General features: G+C 44.5%; 1 pseudogene; it reads right to left on the bottom strand.

The window, feature by feature from the left end:
* LOC139361039 (SH3 domain and tetratricopeptide repeat-containing protein 1-like) overlaps positions 1-19,843 on the bottom strand; it is a 39,485-nt pseudogene extending 19,642 nt beyond the window's left edge.
* Positions 19,844-20,299: the final 456 nt, after the last annotated feature.

Raw genomic sequence — 20,299 nt, 5'->3', positions numbered from 1 at the left:
GTGTGTGGTGTGTATGTATATATAGAGAGGGAGAAATATATATATGAGTATATATATAAATATATAGTATATTTACAATGGTAATGTGTATATATAAAAATATATGTGTGTGTGTAGATATATATAATACATACCCCATAGCCTGTCCTTAACCAGTTCTAAATGTAGTCAGAAAAACACATACCTAAGCAGAGAATTTCAAAATAACATGATGAATATTTTGATAGAGGGATGGGTTGCTATGGAACACGCTGCTAAGACACAAAACCTCCTAGATGGGACAATGAATGAACAAACTTTTGTACCTATAGGCACCCCTCTGATATCCCCTCAAACGTTTATAGTTATATGCATTTGCTTCCCCCAGGACCCCTATTTCATAAGGGTTAGTCCTAGAGCCTAGCAAGTTCCTACTACAGCTGGCACACATATGCCATTCAAGAAACAGTGGCGGAGTGAATGATGAGTTAAGAACCATTTGTCAGCCAGTGCTCAGTAATACAACATGCACTGGTATGCAAATTATATTTTTGTTGAAAGCAACAGCAGGATCACAAATTATCTTTCCAGAGAAAGCAAATCTCAAAAGCTTCTTTACCCTACTAAAGCACATTATAAGAAGCTCCCCTTATATAAAAGAAAACCTCCTCATTTGTTATCAATGGCGTGTAACCCTAATAAGCCTCCGACTCTGATGACACCTCTTCCGTCCCCAGGGCTAGATAAAGGAGGTTCCGGAAACCCTGGTAGTTGTGAAGGTGGCTCCCAGCTCTGACACTCTTGAACCCTGCGGGCACGGAGGTCACACAGCAGAAGAACAACCGAGGGAAGCATCATCAGGCTTCGAATATGTTTGAACCAGAGATGGCAAATAGGCTGCAGCCAACTGAAAACACCAGAGATTCATGGTGGCCACCTAAGGGGTTATGCTCTTAAAAAACAAAAATAAAAAATAAAAATTAAAAAATTAAGAAAGGAAGGGGTCAAGAATCCATCAGGTCTGACTGAGACGTGTATCAGTGACTAACACCCCGTATGGTAAAAGTACTCCAGTGCGCTTTGGGTACTCACAGCTTCAGCAGTATTCAAAGGCGTGTGCTGCCCGAAGACTAAGCCACGGGAATACCCCCAGCAACACTGCCAGGAGAAACGTCTCACATGGATTTGGCTAGAAATACAGTTGTCTTTAACAAATTAACACTGAATAAATCCTGACTTATTAGAGCCTGTGAGAATGACATTCTCAATGATAATAGTTATCACTACAATCTCCAAACATCTGGGATCCTGCAGGGAGGAACTGTGACAGCGCAGGCCACATGTCCAGAATGCTTCCCAGACTGCCTGTTAAAGAATAAAAAAAATGAAACCCCCTCTAAGAATGTCTTCACTCACATTTAGCCAGTTGTTCCTTTGTGTGCATCTCTGTGCTAAAATGGCCATTCTTCCCCACAGCCTGAAGTCATATGCTACAATAAATGAGACTCACATGAAGCCAGAAACGTGCAGATGCGAGGAAACCAACACAAACGAAATGGGCTGGAGAGTGTGGCCAGGAGGATGGTACTTCCCAGGAAGCAATTACTTCATCTCTGCCCATGAAGCAGGCAGTTGTCACTGTTCCCCAGGCCCACGCCAGCCACTCGAAGTACGTTCTAACCAAACTACCTCCAACAATCAACGTCAATACACCACACAATTGGCTTCTGAAAGGACACCTTGCAACCAACAAGAAACTGTTAGCACAACTTTGACAAACTGTGCAACTAAAAACCTTGGAAAGGGATAAACACTGCCACATTTTGACTCCAATACTGTTACGTGGTAGCACTGCAATAATTCACTGAAACAAAAGAATGAATGAGGAATACGTTTATATAGGAATCAGAGGAAGCATGACTAATCATTTAAAGAAATAGGTCAAGAAACTGCTAGGTTCAAATGCTACCGTGAGACACTGTCAGGGCCTTAGGGAAATTCACTTCTCTTGGTCCTGTTTCTAGGTTCATCAAAAACCAGCTTTGGACTAGGGAATCTGTTGCTTCCCAAACCTTCCTTCTGTGATTCCAGCCCAGATTTTAGGACTGCTCTCCCGCTTGGTATATGAAAGCCCTTTCTATGTATAATAGCAAGAGTATATTTCTGTGTTGAATGCGGTTTGGGACCTACTCTATGAGGCAGAATATCATCATGTAACTTTAAGCATGACAAGGCGCACTCTAGATAAGGATGACACATAAGATGTGGCCATACACCTGTGCATGCCTGGCAGGGAGGTGGGGAAGTCTCATTTAATGAAGCCGGGGTGCCTGTTGCACCTGAACATCCTCAGTCCACATCAAGTTCACAATGTCCTTCTGACATCAAACCACAGGTATCACATACTTTTCCATACTTTCTACCCAAGATTAAAATATGCAGAGCACCGTGATAAAGACACCTCCATTCCCAGCATGTTGGCTCTCATTCTGTAGAATTACATACTTTCGGTACAAATGGTGACCAGGTTCCAGCCGCAAGCAAGACTGGGCTCCGTGGGGACAGCAGGCCCTGCAGGAGCCACCACTCCTGTCGCCACAGTCTGATGCAGCTGCAGAGAAGCTGTGGCTGAGGCCATTCGCTTTGTGAGAGAACCGCACAGGAGGGAAAAGGTAGGGAAGGTCGGGAAGAGGGCAATGTCATGCTTCTGAGCCCAAGCCAAGCCATCGCATCCCCTGTGACTTGCACGTATATGCCCAGATGGCCTGAAGTAACTGAAGAATCACAAAAGAAGTGCAAATGCCCTGTCCCACCTTAACTGATGACATTCTACCACAAAAGAAGTGAAAATGAAGTCCTTGCCTTAAGTGATTATATTATCTTGTGAAATTCCTTTTCCTGGCTCATCCTGGCTCAAAAAGCTCCCATACTGAGAACCTTGTGACCCTCACTCCTGCCCGCCACAGAACCCCCTTTTGACTGTAATTTTCCTTTACCTACCCAAACCCTATAAAACGGCCCCACCCTTATCTCCCTTCACTGACTCTCTTTTTTGGACTCAGCCCGCCTGCACCCAGGTGATTAAAAAGCTTTATTGCTCACACAAAGCCTGTTTGGTGGTCTCTTCGCACGGACGCGCATGACAGGCAGGTGCAGAGCCAGGAAAGGACCAGTGATGAGAACAGAAAGGAATGCGTCTCCCTGTACACACCCTCGGATTTTATGACAATGTGCGCAGGGGGCTGAACTGGATGCCTGAGAACATTCCTCCAAGTTCTTTTGCTGATTTTCTAAATATTGGTGTAAAATCTGAACTCAGAAAAATTTTTTTTAAATCGCTTCAATCAACATCTTTGTCTAGTGCTCAGCATCATATCTACGTGATCATCTAGAAAACCAACTTTTGTTCTAAGGCTCACATACTCCTATAAAGTCCCAGAGATTTTACAAGGGAATGCACCTCTCATTCGCATCAAGAACACACACAACTACCATTACAGAAATGCTTAATTTGCTTACATAATTTTTTAAACACCCAGATTTGAAATACAACAGAGAAGACAACTTTTTGATAGCTCTGCTTTTCAACTGCGAACTGCGGGTGGAGAAAATAACCTGCCATGATTTCTAACCAGTCAACAACCTGTCTTCCCTGGCTGCAGTAGGAGCAATCTTTCTGAGCTCAGGATGAAACAGACCCCAGCTGTTCAGGGGACAGATAGTCATCAGTTCTCAGCGGGCTTCCCGAGTCCCAAATCCCCATGTGATACGTGGAAGTAAAAAGCTATCAATGACCAAGCATCTGAACGCTTATCCCACCTCACCATCTGATTCTCCTGCCATGCAAATTTAAAATTCTTAAGCCTACTATCAGAGAATAGAGTTGGTGCTGCATCTGTCTTCCTAAAATTACGGATAATTACCAGCCCACAATGGCTTCTAATCAGATTTGAGTAGTCCCTTAGACAGGAAGCTAAAGTGCCTCAGCCCTAAACTGAGAAGAAAACAGAAACTGGAATGTTCTAGATTTGATTTTTTCCCTCTTGTTCTAAAGTGGCTGTTCACGAATCTCCTTCTACTGTCTTGTTTATAAAATGTATGAGAAAGAGGGAAATTCAAAGATATGATAGAAATGGCCACGTTTTCTAGGTACAAACTTCGTGAACATTATTTTAGGTGCTGGGCTTTTTCTCCACAAATTGTGAGCCTGGAGGACATTTTCCCCCTCGTGGTTACACATTCAGAATCAGGGAAAGTGGCTTTAGCAGTAAAGAGGGGAGTGCACTGAGAAGTGACCGGACACTGAGAAGGGCAGACAGGGACTCTACCTCGGTGGCCTACAGCATTCCTGGGCCTCCACCTTTACTTTTCTATCTGTACAAGGGATCTAAAGGCCCGTGATTCTAGGCCACGACAGCTCTTCATACACACATACACTAACATCACACGCCTATGTGAAAAGTTGTGACACCTGGCTGATTTCCTGAAGAGGTTATCTTGTATCATTTCTACTCATGTACTCCACCTCCTTCCAGACAAGTATCTGAGGATGATGGGCTATCCCACAGCCATGTGTGTAACTTCTGCTGCTTACGATCCCTGTTCACATAGCATTTTCCAAAAGCCTATGGTGTGAAGTGACAGAAGAAAGAAGAAGAAGGTTCTTTCAGCCCATTCATTCATTCATTCAACAAATATTGACTGACTATCTACGTGCCAGGCACTGGTGATATAACAGCGAACATATATTTTTGTAGGTAGAGACAGACAACCAAAAAGTACGTTAAAGAGTGATCAACGCTGTAGAGGAAAATACACCAGGAAACAGGAAAGAAGAATACCCCTAGCCACCCTACACTGGGGTGGCGCTAGTGTTTACAAAATGGAAACAGCGGCCGGGCGCGGTGGCTCACACCTGTATTCTCAGCTCTTTGGGAGCCTGAGGCAGGCAGATCACCTGAGTTCAGGAGTTCAAGATCAGCCTGACCAATGCGGCGAAACCTTGTCTCTACTAAAAACATAAAAATTAGCTGGACGTGGTGGCACACGCCTGTAATCTCAGTTACTCAGGAAGCTGAGGCACAAGAATCACTTGAACCTGGGAGGCAGAGGTTGGAGTGAGCCGAGAGCGTGCCACTGCACTCCAGCCTGGGTGACAGAGCAAGACTCTGTCTCAAAAAATGTAAAAATAAAAAAAAAATGTAAACAGAGAATAAGATACCAAAAGAAAGAACATGAACGATTAATTGTAACAAAAGCCTTTGTAAACTAATACTTTCCTTCCTGGATCCTTGTCCCTTACAAATGGAAAAAAAGGGCAGAGAGGGGGTAGCATCCAAATGATGTTTTAAGATGGCTTGGGGATTCAGATGTCTGACAGTCATACTCACGTACTTCAAGGAAAAAGCTCTAGCTCTATAAGCCATCTGGGCAATGGTTTAATGTCTTTTTTTTTTTTTTTTTTCAGAGAGTTTTAAAATACAGGAAAACTTGTGTGTTTATTTGGCTGCTCTGTGCCTGCACACGTGCAAACTCTGCTAACAGGTTTTTCCATGTTTTGCTGAATTTGCCAGCTTGCCATAAACAGGCTTCCAAGTCTTAATTGTCTATAAATAGCACAAACACCCAAAAATGCAAATCAAGACAAGCTGTCCCTTCCACTGCTGCTGCCATGATGACGGCGAGTGACCATTGGCCAAATCAATACGCGGAGACTGAAGCTGTCCGGCAGAGAGCACAGGGTCCACTGCTTTTCCCATAGCATTTAAAGAAACAAGCAGAAACGGCTCTCCACACAGGACAGACACAACCTTTGTTCTTTGAATAAATACTGCCAATGCCCAAAATACTTTCTCCATCACACTATCTATATGGAATTCAACTTCCTTCCAATACCATAAGTAACGCCAGTGATAGACTATGTTTAGCCATAGTGACCCATTAGCATTCTTTTTCCTCTAAAATGTTGAAATAATAACATTGAGTGTGCACTCACGAGGTGCCAGGCTCTGAGTTTGATCTCGTCTAGTTCTCATTGAAATCCTGTAAGATCAGTACCATATTCTCTCATTTTTCATAGATGAGGAAACTGAGGCATAGAAAGGCTAAGTAAGTTGTCCATGGTCACAGGTTATTTAGAAACTTTTCTTCAAACTTTCAAAAGTTAACTACTGCCACTATTACAAATGAGTTTTTGTTTGTTTGTTTGTTTTTTTGGGGACAAGGTCTTGCTCTGACCAGACTGGAGTGCAGTGGCGTGATGATGGTTCACTGCAGCCTCGACTTCCCAGGCTCAAGTGATTCTCGAACCTCAGACTCTCCAGTAGCTGGGATTACAGGCAGGAGCCACCACATCTGGCTAATTTTTTAATTTTTATTTTTTGTAGGAATGGGGTTTCACCATGTTGCCCAGACTGGTTCCAAACTCTGGGCTCAAGAGATCCTCCCAGGTCGGCCTCCCAAAGTGCTGGGATTACAGGTGTAAGCCGCTGTGCACAACCCTACAAATGTGACTCATACAAAGTCAGAGCAGTGAGCAGGAAGAGAACAGAGACTTCAGCCAGTCTCCTGGCTGTGGCAACACCATATCCCTCCTCCATACCGTAATGTGTCTACACCCACCAAGCTCCTAGACATTGAAGGCAGGCCAGCTCAGAGACGAAACAGCAGTCAAGAAAGAGAAGATGCAGACACGCATCTTGATTTCAGCTCGAGCGTGCCTCTCTGCCCTGCAGCTGCACAGGCAGAAACCAGGGGCCGTGAGTCTCAGGCAGTGTGTTTGGTTCCTGGCAGGTAATCTTTTGGGAGACCATCCCATACAATTAGTGTTACACTTCTCAAAAAGGAAGTGTGACTTTTATAGAAAAATCGATTCCATTTGGGAGAAAGGCCTAATAAAACCACAAAAGGATAATACATTCATACAACAACAAATTCAATTCATCTGTCACAAACTGAAATCCCAAATCCCTCTGGGCACACAGCTGCTTTTCTGAGCTGAAATTCAACTCCAGTTGAGAAACAGGTCAACTTTTCTAAAAAGATTTATTTTTCACATGCCTTCAATAAAAATTCCTTTCCTTCACTTGTCATTTTCCAGATTTAATGGCTCTGTTGGCCTTCCTCTCATTCAGGCCGTGAACACTGACTGCATGTCTACTACCGCCCGAACTCCAAGGGAGGCACCCTAGGGAACACAGATGACCGCAGCACAGCGACACCCTCAAGGAGCACACACGGGGAAGGCAAGATGATACAATCGCAGACTTCACACAGAAAAGAACGTGCCATCCATACCCCGTCCCATTTCTAGAAAACAACGATGCTGACTTAGTAACATTTACCAAACAGCTTGCAGTGTGGAGGCAGGCACTAGGGGGCCCCGGGGCGTGCAAGCAACGTGGAGACAGGAGACGCCCCCACGCACAAGGGCCAGCCTGGGGACCTGCAGAAATGCCCATGCATCTGGGAAGAGGGAGAGAGGACAAGATACTTAAATGCTCCAAAATGAATAGAAGCCTCCCAAGAACTTCCCCCGAAATGGGGCAGGGATTTACAAAAGACCAAACCGAGCATGCGCAGTTACCTGAGCATAGCGCCACCAGAGCAAGCTATCAAGGAAGAAACAGGGTCACTAGAAGCCTGAGCCTCTACTCCCAGCTCTGCAACTCATTCACCCTATGACCTTGGTGAAGGCTCTTAGCTTCTGTGAGCCACAAGAGAATCATGGAAAAACAGAAGATATGAAAGTGCTCTACCTTTTTCACAGAACTGCTGAGGGAATAAAATCAGATAACAGATTTTAAAATTCTCTGTGAATTACAAAGCAAAATGCAAACGTATGAAATCATTCTTACCATTAATAACAGCACTGTAAAATTAAGAGCAGAGTTAAGACCACAGCATTTTCCACCCCCCGACTCCCGAGAGAAATAGTGAGTCCAGCTGATGTATTTGGGCAACCCCAGTATCTAGGCTTTGAGAGCCTCAAACCGCTCATGAACTCTGACAGTATCACTCCAGTCCAGTGCTCATTAAGTTCTCCAAGACAGCCAACTGACATAGAATACTACAGCTTTTTCAGCTGGGCTTGAAGCCCTCCAAGCTCACAGCACAGCTAAATAATGAAGAGGTTTTCTGCCACTAGACTCAAAAGCTGGCTTTTGTAAATTCCCTTAGAAAGAACATTCAAGGCCAGGCATCGCGGCACATGCCTGTAATCCCAGCAATTTGGGAAGCCGAGGCAGGAGGATCACCTGAGGTCAGAAGTTCAAGAACAGCTTGGCCAATATGGCAAAGCCTCATCTGTACTAAAAATACAAAAATTAGCCAGGCATGCTGGTGGGCACCTGTAATCCCAGCTACTCGGGAGGCTGAGGCAGGAAAATCGCTTGAACTCAGGAGGCCAAGGTTGCAGTGAGCTGAGATCACGCCACTGCACTCCAGCCTGGGCGACAAGAACGAAACTCCATCTCAAAGGAAAAAAAAAGAAAGAGCATTCTTTTTTGCTGATGTTAAATTTCCTGTGCTTAACACAGAGAAATCATACAACACTGAAATCCTGAAAAACATATCATAAAAAGCATTTAGTGACTGAAAAGACATTCAATATAACCTGTAACAGTGAGTTCCCCTCCTCTTTCCAGCCAGCTCCACTAAGGCTGTGACCCTTAACAATGCTTTCACTAACACAGAGGAAAATTAATAGGACCGCTTACCCCTCTCAGCTGACAGCTAAACCACTGTTTCTCCCTGGGCTCACTAAAGATGACCTTACCCAAAACCAGGCTGCAATGACCCTGTAGATGTTGACTAACGATTTCAAAATTCCCATATTCTTTGTCCACTCCTAAGGAAGATGAACGGAAGCCAGGTGTCTCCAAGTCAGAACTAACAGAGGCCTTAAACATCAGATGGCCCGTTCCCTTCTTTGACAACCGGGGGATCTAAAGCTGAGATTATGGAATAAAACAGCCCGTTTAATAACAAAGCGAAAACCAAAGCCTAGTCACCCAACCTCTGGTCCAAAACTCCTGCAACAACCCAGCACCCATACAAGATGAGTCTCCCTAACCAGAAACTCCGAAATCCTCAACTTTTGAGTGTTGAGGTGATGCTCAATGAAATGTTCATTGGAACAGCTCAGACTCTGGATTTTTGAATTCAGGATGCTCAACCAGCAGGTATAATGCAAATATTCAAAAATCCAAAAAAGGAAAAAAATCTGAGACACTTCTGATTCCAAGAAGTTTGGATGAGGGATATTCAACCTGCATTTTTTTTTTTCTCTCTCTAATGAAGGAAATTAAAAACGAGGCCCGAGCAAAGTCATTCAATCCATACTAAAGTCATTCAATAGTTAATTAGTACCCATTTAAAGTTAAATGCTACCCGCAGATATTTAAAAGGATGAATACATACATGACTATAATCCCAGAACTTTGGAAGACCGAGGCGGGAGGATCACCTGATGTCAGGAGTCCAAGACCAGCCCAGCCAGCATGGTGAAACTCCATCTCTACTATAAATGCAAAAATTAGCCAGGCGTGGTGGCGCACACCTGTTATCCCAGCTACTCGGGAGGCTGAGGTACGAGAATCGCTTGAACCTGGGGGGAGCACGTTGCAGTGAGCCGAGATCACACCACTATACTCCAGCCTGGACCACAGAGCAAGACTCTGTCTCAAAAAAAAATAAAAATAAAAAAAAAGAAAGAAAAAAGAGAATTTAAATTGTGTTTTCACATGGAGCCCATGTTCCCAGAACACAAGCCCTGCTCTATGCTCCAAGGGCACACAGGGTGCCCCTTTATCTAATACTCACCGTATTCCATGGCAGCCATTAGCACGCATCTGTCCATCGCACTAGACTTCCTGCACATGAGGCAGGGATCATATATTATTACCTTTCTGTCCCCAATGTCTGGCTTAGAAGACACTCAGCAAATGATTCCTGAACTAAGTCAGTTACTAAGATATGTTAAACTTGTATTAACAAAATTGATTTAATAAGTTTGCCAATGCAGCCTTCATACCACACAGCTTAAATCTCAACCTGCGGATTTATCTTGTGTACTGCTAGATTATCACCTATTAACATTCAGGAGGCACCTAGTATGTGCTAGGCATTACTAATTGCTGGGGACCTAGCAGGGACAAAACAACATTCCTTGTTCAAAGAGAAGTTCTAATATAAAGAGGAATAGAAGGAACATGCTAGATTGATGAAAGAGATAAGAAAAGGACAGGCTGCCCTGGGAAGCACCTGGTCTTGTCTGGATGGTACATAGTTAACGAAGTCTGAGTGCTTCATACAGCATAAGGTCATCTCCTCCAAAAAGCGAATGAAGCTTTGATTCCCCAGTACCAAAAGTCATCATAAAGATGTGCACAGCCATATGTTTAGTGTAGGAAGTGAAACCAAACAAACAAAGCTCCAACTTCCACAGGCAACGGTCCAATTATGAAATCCTCTGGTTACGTTCAATTGAAATTCAAGGTATTCAAGAGGCCAATATTTAAGTGATAAATTAACCCAACCACTTAAAACTAAAGTAGTCTTTGGTTCAAGGGGTAAGGGTATAGTACCTTTTACAAATTTATTAGCTCTTAATATTTACATTTAAATATGATGATGATGGTGTAATAATAACTTTACTAAGTAGTTACTATGTGTTAGGCACCAAACTAAGCACTTTACACACACATTTGCATGATCCTGTGAGATGATCATGACCCCCTGTCATCCCATTTCATAGATGAAAGTCAGGTTTATATAAGCTTAAAAAGTTGCCCCAAATGACACAGCTAGTTAGCAAAACCCAGGCAGCCTGACTCCATAGGCCTTGTTTAAAGAAGTAATATTTATAAACTGTCCAGCACAGTGGTGGTACAAACAAGAGTTCAATAAATGCCTAAAGAGTACTTCATACCATGAAGAAAAGGTGGAATGGGTAGAGATCAGAGTAGAGTGAGTAACCGGTAAATATACTTCATGACAGGTAGTAACAGGATGTGACATTTAGGCTGTTTCCACATTTGTTTGCATAACACTTTTTCACAGTTCTAAAGCACAAGAACCATTCTAAGCTGGTGAAAGCATAAGGCATGTCTATGATCCAGGACTCCAATTCACTGTGGATCAGGGCATCTCAACCTTTACAGTATATCAGAACCACCTGGGGGTTTTTAACAGCACTATACCTGCCCAGGCTCCATTCCTGCAGATTCTATTTCAACTGGTCGGGAGTAAGCATGCATGCTTTTTTCACAGCCCCCAAGATGCAGCTAGGTTTGCAAACCACTGTCCAAGATGCTCTCACACTTCCGCTCAGTTCAACACACACTCACTGAGATTCTAAGCACTATGAATTGGGCTAAGTTAACAAGTCAGGCTCCACTCCCTAATAATATAGACAAAGAAACCAAGATCAGAGATTTATTCCAGTCCAAACCAAACAAATTTCCGGGTGAAAAAAATGCCCTGGCATAGTTTGTCATACAAAACAACTTCCTGCATCTTCCCAGTCAGTAGCCTAGAGACTGACTCTGAGCCATGAGAATTCAGAATCAGGGGAAAATGCCAGTCTGAGGCATCTGCCACACTCCTAGCACACCCCCAAAAGCGCCCAGCTACATTTCACATCCACTGTCCTAACAGGGGTCGAAATAGAGAAGAGCAGTGCAATACAGAAAACAGAGCCTGCTGGGCGCCAAAAGGCTGGGGAATTCCAGTCCTAGCCCTGCTACCAATCGGTCTACTCACTTCTCTCTGGTTCTGGTGTGGCCAACAGTTACGCGAGAGGTTGAGACATAAAAGCACAGATCTCAGGCAAGCTCCAACATCCAAAATACATAGAAATTAAAAAGCATTAAGGTGATATCAAGGAATGTATAGCATCAACCAGAAAAGTATCTGAAGTATTCGTTTTCCCATTCTTAAGAAATCAAAAGTGGAAGCAGAAAATTGAGCAATCAGCCTACCAAGTTGACTGGGGCAACAGAATACACTCACGGATTCTGCTCACAACAGCGGGGGTGACAGACCAAAAGGAGAACTGCAGAGCGTCCCTCTCTCCTCTGTCCACCCATGCCACCAGTACGTGAGTGCGTCCACACGCAGCGCCCAGTCTCCTGTTCCACTGACGCCAGCGTCCACTCACCGCAAGCCTACTAAGTGCCACATGTGCTACGATGCTCCCTCATCTCATCACCATAGACATCCCTGCTGGAGGTGAGTATGTGACAGACAAAAATCACGGAGGCCTAGGGAGGTTGAGACCCGCGTTCCCACTGCAGTGAGGGTGTGCTTGAGAGGGACCCCACGGCTGGGCCCTCCATGCCGCTCTACTCACTAATCACTCCCAGACCAGAGCAGCGAGGGGGAATTTTCTTCCTCTCACTATTTTCAGCCCCTTGGCTGACCCAGCATTCCCCAGAAAGCTATCGAGTTCTGGCAGCTCTGAGACCACAAAGCCATAAACGCACGGGACACACAGCCCATCTGTCTCTAATGGGTCTTTTACTTGTCATGCTGGTCATTTCTAAGAGCAGATGGGTTAAGAAAGACTTGGCAAGTTACCACGAAATGACCCCTCCACTCTTCCCTGGGGGAAGGCTGACTAGCGAGCAGTCAGGCCGGCTTTCTTCCCCCACTCCCTGCATTCCTGTCCCCAAGGAGCCACAGACAATCCCACCAAATATAAGCAGGAGACAGCCACCTCCTTCCTACAGCTGGAGGGGGGAAGGGTCCTCTCGGGCCTTTCTAACTGCATGAAAACCAAACTGTGAGCTGTACTGACCCGGGCCTCACCCATGTTGCAGGCGTGTACAACCCAGGTGCCCAGTGGTATCATCAGGCAGAACTACAAATGTGCTTTCCATCGTTTTCATACAATGATTCCAGAACCGCTATCCACACAGCTCCACTTCTCACACATACGACGTGCTTCACGGATTACACAGCATGTTCACCATGGCCCTCATCTGCTCCTCCCAGCAGCCTTGTGTGATCCCTTGAGGATGCTTCCTCATACTGAGGTTTGAAACCAAAACTTTCCCAAGAACATCCAGCTAGTGTTAGAACCAGGATATGAGGGCTTCTGATTCTAGAACCAGTATTTGTTCCACTATTCCACATGGGCCCCTCCAGGGATTTCTGCCTGATCTTAAAATGCAGACAGCAAATCTGTCTCTCTACAGTCCTGGGTTCCCTATAGACAAGAAGTGAAACTTCTAACAGAAAGCTTATACTTATTTGGAAGGCTACCTGGGATATTTCTTTTAAGTTAGTTTGTTCATGTTTTGGAAAGATTGTTCCAATGGCAATGCGGGGCATGAAGTGTAGAAAGGATTCCATGATGAGGCAGAGAAGAGAAACAATTCGGTGGCTCTTACAATGGTTCCAATGAGGCATGAGGCTCAAGCAGAAAGGACAGAGGGAAAATGCATTAGAAAGAAATGCAAAATGAAGTCCACTCAGACCCAGGATGGAAAAAAGGGGATTAAGCATGATGGTGGTTTCGAGGTTGAAAGACTGATGAACAAGGACGTCATTAACTACTGCAGAGTGGTATCTGGGGCCTGGGTGCACCAGTTTGTTTAACCATTCACCTGCTGAGCAGTCTCCGGGCTGTGTCCAGTTTCTAGACTTTATAAATAATGCTGCTATGAACAGATACATATAGGTTTTTGTGTGAACATAAGTCCTCATTTCTCTGGGATAACTGCCCGTGAATGTGAGTGCTGCCTCCTACAGCAATTGCACGTTTAGTTTTTTAAGAAACTGTCAAGCTGTTTTCCAGAATGGCTGTACCATCTTCCATTCCCACCAGCCAAGTGTGAGTGATTCCGTTTCCCCGCATCCTCACCAGCATTGCTCTTGTTACTACTTTTTATTTTAGGCATTCTGATAGGTGTGTAGTGACGTGGCTTTAGTGTGCATTTTTCTGATGGCTCATGATGTTGAACATCTTTTCATGTGCTTATATGTTATCTGAAATGTCTCTTCAGGTTTTTTATTCATTTTCAAACTAGATGACTTGGTTTCACTGCTGAATTTGGATAGTTGTTTATATATTATAGATATGAGTCCTTCATCAGACATGTGGTTTACAAATAGTTTCTCCCAGTCTCTAGCTCCTCTTTTCATCTTTATTTTGCATTTTACATTTTAGTCCATGATCCATTTTGAGTTAATTTTTGTACGAGGTATGAGGTTTCGATCAGAGTTCAGGTTTTTTTTCCTATGAATAATCAGGTAGCCAGTAACTTTTTTTTAAGAGACAAGGTCTACTCTGTCACCCAGGCTGGAGTGCAATGACAGGATCAGAGCTCACTGCAGCCTCGACTCCTAGGCTCAAGTTATCCTCCAGCCTCGACTCCTGGGCTCAAGTTATCCTCCTGCCTCAGCCTCCTGGAGTAGCTGAGACCACAGGCAGGTGCCACCATGACCAGTTAATTTTGTTAGTTTTTGTAGAGACAGGGTCTTGTGCCATGTTCCCCAGGCTGGTCTGGAACTCCTAGGCTCAAGTCATCATCCCACTTATATGGGGCCAGGCAGTGGCACATGCCTGTAATCACAGCACTTTGGGAGGATGAAGCAGGAGAATCACTTGAATCCAGGAATTCCAGACCAGCCTGAGCAACAGACGGAGGCCCTATCTCTGCAAAATATTTTAAACATTAGCTGGGCATGGTGTTGTACACCTGTGGTCCCAGTTACTTGGGAGGCTGAGGTGGGAGGATCTCTCAAGCCTATGGGGCTGAGGCTGCAGTGAGCCGTGATCGCACCACTACACTCCACCCTGGGAGAAAGTAAGACCCTGTCTCCAAAAAAAAAAAAAAAAAAAAAAATAGAGCATCACCCATATTAAAGACACACATTGTCTTTTTGAAAATTTAATTACAGTTATATAATGGACATGTAAAATGTCCAGTTTGAAAGGTTGAAACATATATAACTCTAAGTATTCTTACCTTAAAATTCTGATTCCTACCTAAGGTATCGCATACTGTTTACATAAGTATCACAATGCCTGGACAACAACTAAAAATGTGTACGAGGGAGAAAAATGATCATATATGCCTATTAATTAAGGTACATTTCCCCCTTATTACATAAAAAAGTCATCACGGCAAACCCCTGTGACTGTATCTAAAGCAAGCCTACAGTTTTACTTCTCCGTATTATAAAATGCAAGGCTACAATTCAAATACTAAACACTTCCTGAAGCCAACTGTAGTTTACTTAAAATAAATGCCTAGGGTCTATATCAAAAATATGAAAAAGCTAGCTACTTCATAGCCATTCCAATCTAAGTTCAGCTTTTCTTTTTTAATTGACACATAATTGTGTACTGTACATATGTATGAAGTACACAGAGTGATGTTATAATACATGTAATGTATGTGATCAGCATAATTAGCATATCCACCATCTCAAACATTTATCATTTCTTTGTGTTGGAACGTTCAATGCCCTTTCTCCAATTATCTGGAACTATATATATATTTTTTTTTTTGAGACAAAGTCTGGCTCTGTTGCCCAGGCTGGAGTGCAGTGGTGTGATCTCAGCTCACTGCAACATCTGCTTCCTAGGTTGAAGCTATTCTCCTGCCTCGGCCTCCTTGGTAACTGGGGTTACAAGGCACCCACCACTATGCCTGGCTAATTTTTGCATTTTTAGTAGAGACGGGGTTTCTCTACACATTGGCCAGGCTTGTCTCAAACTCCTGACCTCAGGTGATCCACCCACCTCAGCCTCCCAAAGTGCTAGGATTACAGGTATGAGCCACCACACCCAGCCTGAAACTATATATTCTTGTTAACTATAGTCATCCTATGTTATAGAACACTAGAACTTTTTCCTATCCAGCTATAATTTTGTATTCTTTAACAAATTTCTCCCTATCTGCCTCTTCCCCGACCCTTCTCACCCTCTAGGATCCTCTGTCTACTTTCAAATTCCATGAGATCCACTCCTTTTTGCCTTCCACATAAGTGAACATGTGCTGTGTAACTTTCTGTCCCTGGCTTATTTCATAATATCTTCCAGTTCCATCCACGTTGCTGAGAATAACAGGACTTCTTCCCGTGTTATGGCTGAATAGTACTCCACTGTGTATAAAGACCACATTTTCTCTATCCATCATCTGCTGTTGGACACCGAGGCTGATTCCTTATCTTGGCTATGGTGAACAGTGCTGTAGGAAACAGAGGTGCGGATGCCCCTCCGACACTGATTTCCTTTTCTTTGGGTATCTACACTGTAGTGGGACTGCTGGATCACACTGTAAATTCATTTGCAGTTTTCTGAGGAACCTCCATACTGTTTGCCATAGTGGGTGCCGTAGCTTACTCTTACTCTTTTTCTTTTTTTTCTCTTCGAGACAGAGTCTCACTGTTGCCCAGGCTGGAACACAGTGGTGCAATCTCGGCTTGCTCACTGTAGCATCCGCCTCCAGGGTTCCAGTAGTTCTCATGCCTCAGCCTCCTGAGTAGCTGGGATTATGGGCGCCCACCACTGCACCTGGTAAATTTTTGTATTTTTTAGTAAAGATGGGGTTTCACCACGTTGGCCAGGCTGGTCTTGAACTCCTGGGCTCAAGTGACCCACCCACCTCAGCTGCCCAACGGTGCTGGGAGTACAGGTATGATCCACCGCTCCCAGCTAATTTTTGTGTTTTTAGTAGAGACGGGGTTTCACCATGTTGGCCAGGCTGGTTCAAACTCCTGACATCAGGTGATCTGCCCGCCTCGACCTCCCAAAGTGCTGAGATGTCAGCGTGCGCCCCGCGCCCAGCCAGCTGCTCTAGTGCACACCCCCCTACAGTGTGTAAGAGCTCCCTTGTCTCCATAGCCTCACCAGCACTTGCTATTTTTTGTCTTTTTGATAATACTCATCCTAACAGGTGAGATGATACCTCACTGTGGTTTTGATTTGCATTTCTCTGATTATAAGTGATACTGAGCATTTTTCTCACATATTTTTTGGCCATTTGTATGTCTTCTTTAAAGAAATGTCTGTTTTATTGGGTGTGGTGACACAAACCTGTAAGCCCAGCACTCAGAACGCTAAGGCAGGAGGACAGCTTGAGCCTAGACCAGCCTAGGCAGCATAGCGTAACCCTAGCGCAAAAAAAAAAAAAAAAAAAAAAAAAAAGAAGAAGAAGAAAAAAGAAATATCTGTGTCTGTTCAGCTTTTTGACCTCCAAAAATTAAGAGCCTATTTTGGAATCTGACAACCTGCCTGATTCAGAGACAATATGTGTTTGGTTCTACTCTGCTACTTCCTATGTGACTTTGGGAAGTTCCCTTAGCCAATTTGAGCTCAACTTCCTCAACATTAACCAGGAATAAGTACCACCTACCTCTGTTGGTTAATGCTGAGGACTGAAAGGAGAACCTCCACAACGCCACTTGACAATGCCGCCTGGCAGAAACCCTTCAATGCGGGACTGGTAGGATCATCTGAAGCTAAGTACAACTTTCCTTTCCACTGTCCTAGGCTCACTCTGCATACGATTAGCAAGGAATAGCGAATAAAGGAAACCAAAATAGTTGCTTAATTTTTAATAAGAAATTTTTCAAAAGTGGGGGTGGTGGCAAAATAGGACGGACAGGAGGGGAAGGAAAAGCAGCCGGTCACAAGTTCTAGTCCAGGGCTCATCCCCGGCCTCCTCACTCAGGAAATCACCAGTCCCCACCTCCTGGGGAGGGGTACTTTCTCGGCTGGCTTCACCCACATGGAAGGCACTGCCACAGGTGTTCAGAAACCAGGAGCACCTTGAAATGGGCAATGTGCTTTGGGTAGGAGACCTACAATTTCCCCAAAGAAACCACGGCACAAAAGTGACCCACACAGGAGGTACCAACGGCTGTAAATACTTGGTGGCAAAAACTGATGTCATACCTTCTGTACAGGAGACACACACCCAAATAAAACTTGCCAAAATAGCAGAGAAAAAAATACAGCAGACAGCCAGTGCCATTCTGTTACAGAAATATTTATATCCCAAAGCCAGGGACCTCTCTGGAACACTGTCTTTATTTCCACGTTTCATGGAAGATGTTTGAGTGCACTCACGTGTGTCTCAACAAACTTCCAGTCCCTGCTCTAAACCCTGTGGCTCCTCAGCAAAACCCAAAAACAAGTATCAGTTTTCCTTCCAAATGGGAAATTTCCTGACCTAGCGAACCCAGCATCAAATCCACTTATTATGAGATAGCTGATTACAGGCGAAGCCCTCTAGTCCCAGGATGACTCCCCTCCTGCAGGAGCGGGAGGGATGGGCATAGCACTGGCCTGCCAGACCACATCTCCAGGCAGTTTGAAACCATGGCTGCTCAGCTGAGCCATGATAAAAATCAAAACCAAGTATCTCTGAAAAGTGTACATGTCAAGAACCAGACCTCGGACCAGACTCAGCAGAAATGGATGTTGCAAGGTTTGTTCAGAGACCTCCTCTCCATGCCCCCTCTCCCCGGGACCTCCCTCCTTGCACTAGGAGCCCAGGGCCAATGGATCGCTCCCTTACCTCTAGCGCAGAGCATTTTCAGAACCAGCTCCCAGACTGTACCAGACCCTGAAATGTATTCACTGAATGCACTATTTCTTGAAATGATCATAAATCAACTGACTATAACAACAACTGTTTTAAAAGTGTTCTCTCTCTCTCTCTCAGGAATCGTGCCATGAGTTTGAGCAAGCAGCTTTGCTTCTCTCTACTGCAATTCTATCATTTGCAAAATGTTAACAATTACTGTGTTCACCCATAGCATTGTTGTAAAAAGCCTTAAGACCCACTTCATGTAGCCTGCCTGGAGCACAGACCCTGTCACATGGTAAATGCCCACTGAAGGTGAGTTATCTGTAGCTATTATTACCTGCCACTCCAGCGAACAAAAGGAGTCGATCAGGCCTCATCGTATCACCATGAAAGGATGTCCATGTCGACTACGCAGTGAGAATAGGGGAACTCAATGTTGATCAGGTACTATTTTGTTTTTTACAGTGTGTACATACATATTTGTAGGCACACTGGAAAAGATCTGGAAGGAAATACACCCAGTGTTAATAGTGACTACCCCAAAGACACATTCATCCAAACACACAACAGAAAAACACTCACTATCTTTCTGACTTCCATATCATTTGAACTATTTTCAATAAGCGTCTATGGCTTTTGTAAAGTTTTTGAAAGGAATTTATTGCATTTTTTTCTGGAGAAACAAGCAGGAGCATGAAAAAGGTGGAAACAGAAGGTTAAATGGAATGGGACTCAATGGAATTGAGTCCCAGCCAGGTTCAGCACGTACAGGAACCACGCACCTCTCACTACAACTCAACACCAGCTCTCTCTTCTCTTGGTCCAACGGCCCAAGACTTAGAGATAAAATGTTTATTGTGATCACATCAATCACACCAAGGAGCTTGGAACCACCCTTCCAAACTCCTCTGGTTCTGTGTACCTGCCCGGGGCTGTTAGCTTTCCTCCTGTGTCTTTGGCTGACCTGTAATCCCCTAGTGGTGGAAATGCACCCTGACACTTAGCCATCATCCCCACAACACTCAGCACCGCATAGAGACCAGGGCAGTGATGCCCACTCGGACTGTGATTCTACTTATAAAGAAAAGGACCAGGGGCCAGATGCGAATTGTCTTTGGTAACTCACCAGCTGTTGCTTGAACCAGAAGAAAGCCAGGTCTCCTGATGCCCAGAAAAGAGCTAGTGCCTGTCCCACTGGAAACGTGGTGAAAATGTTTTGCTTGCTGTGAAAAGATGCACTACTGGAGAAGATGGGTGCAACTTCTCATGGAGACACTCAGCCCAGATCACCAGGAAACAGGGCTGCTGGATGAGACACTTGGCCCAGATCACCAGGAAACAGGGCTGCCGGATGAGACACTCGGCCCAGATCACCAGGAAACAGGACTGTTGGATGAGACATGGGGCCCAGATCACCAGGAAACAGGGCTGCCGAAAGAGACACTCAGCCCAGATCACCAGGAAACAGGGCTGCCGAATGAGACACTCGGCCCAGGTCACTAGGAAACAGGGCTGCCAGATTAGACACTAAGCCCGCCCACCGGAAAGGAAATCTGGATGGGCAATGGAGGGAAATTCACACAGCCCAATGACAGCAACAGCATGAACAAAACAAAAAATACCTGACTGGAAAGCCATAGCCTGGCTAGCAGATTCGAAACAGAGCCACAATCCTAGCAGCACATATCACTGCAACACAGAGCTTCAATCAGTGTATGCACACTTTAAGTAGATATGTAAAATGTCCATGTTTTTGGAACAAGGGGTATTTG

Source organism: Macaca nemestrina (genome assembly GCF_043159975.1).
Source record: "Macaca nemestrina isolate mMacNem1 chromosome 4 unlocalized genomic scaffold, mMacNem.hap1 SUPER_4_unloc_2, whole genome shotgun sequence".
NCBI classification, from domain to species: Eukaryota; Metazoa; Chordata; class Mammalia; order Primates; family Cercopithecidae; genus Macaca; species Macaca nemestrina.
Note: the sequence above shows the minus strand (reverse complement) of the source record. Positions and strands in the feature narration are given on the sequence as shown.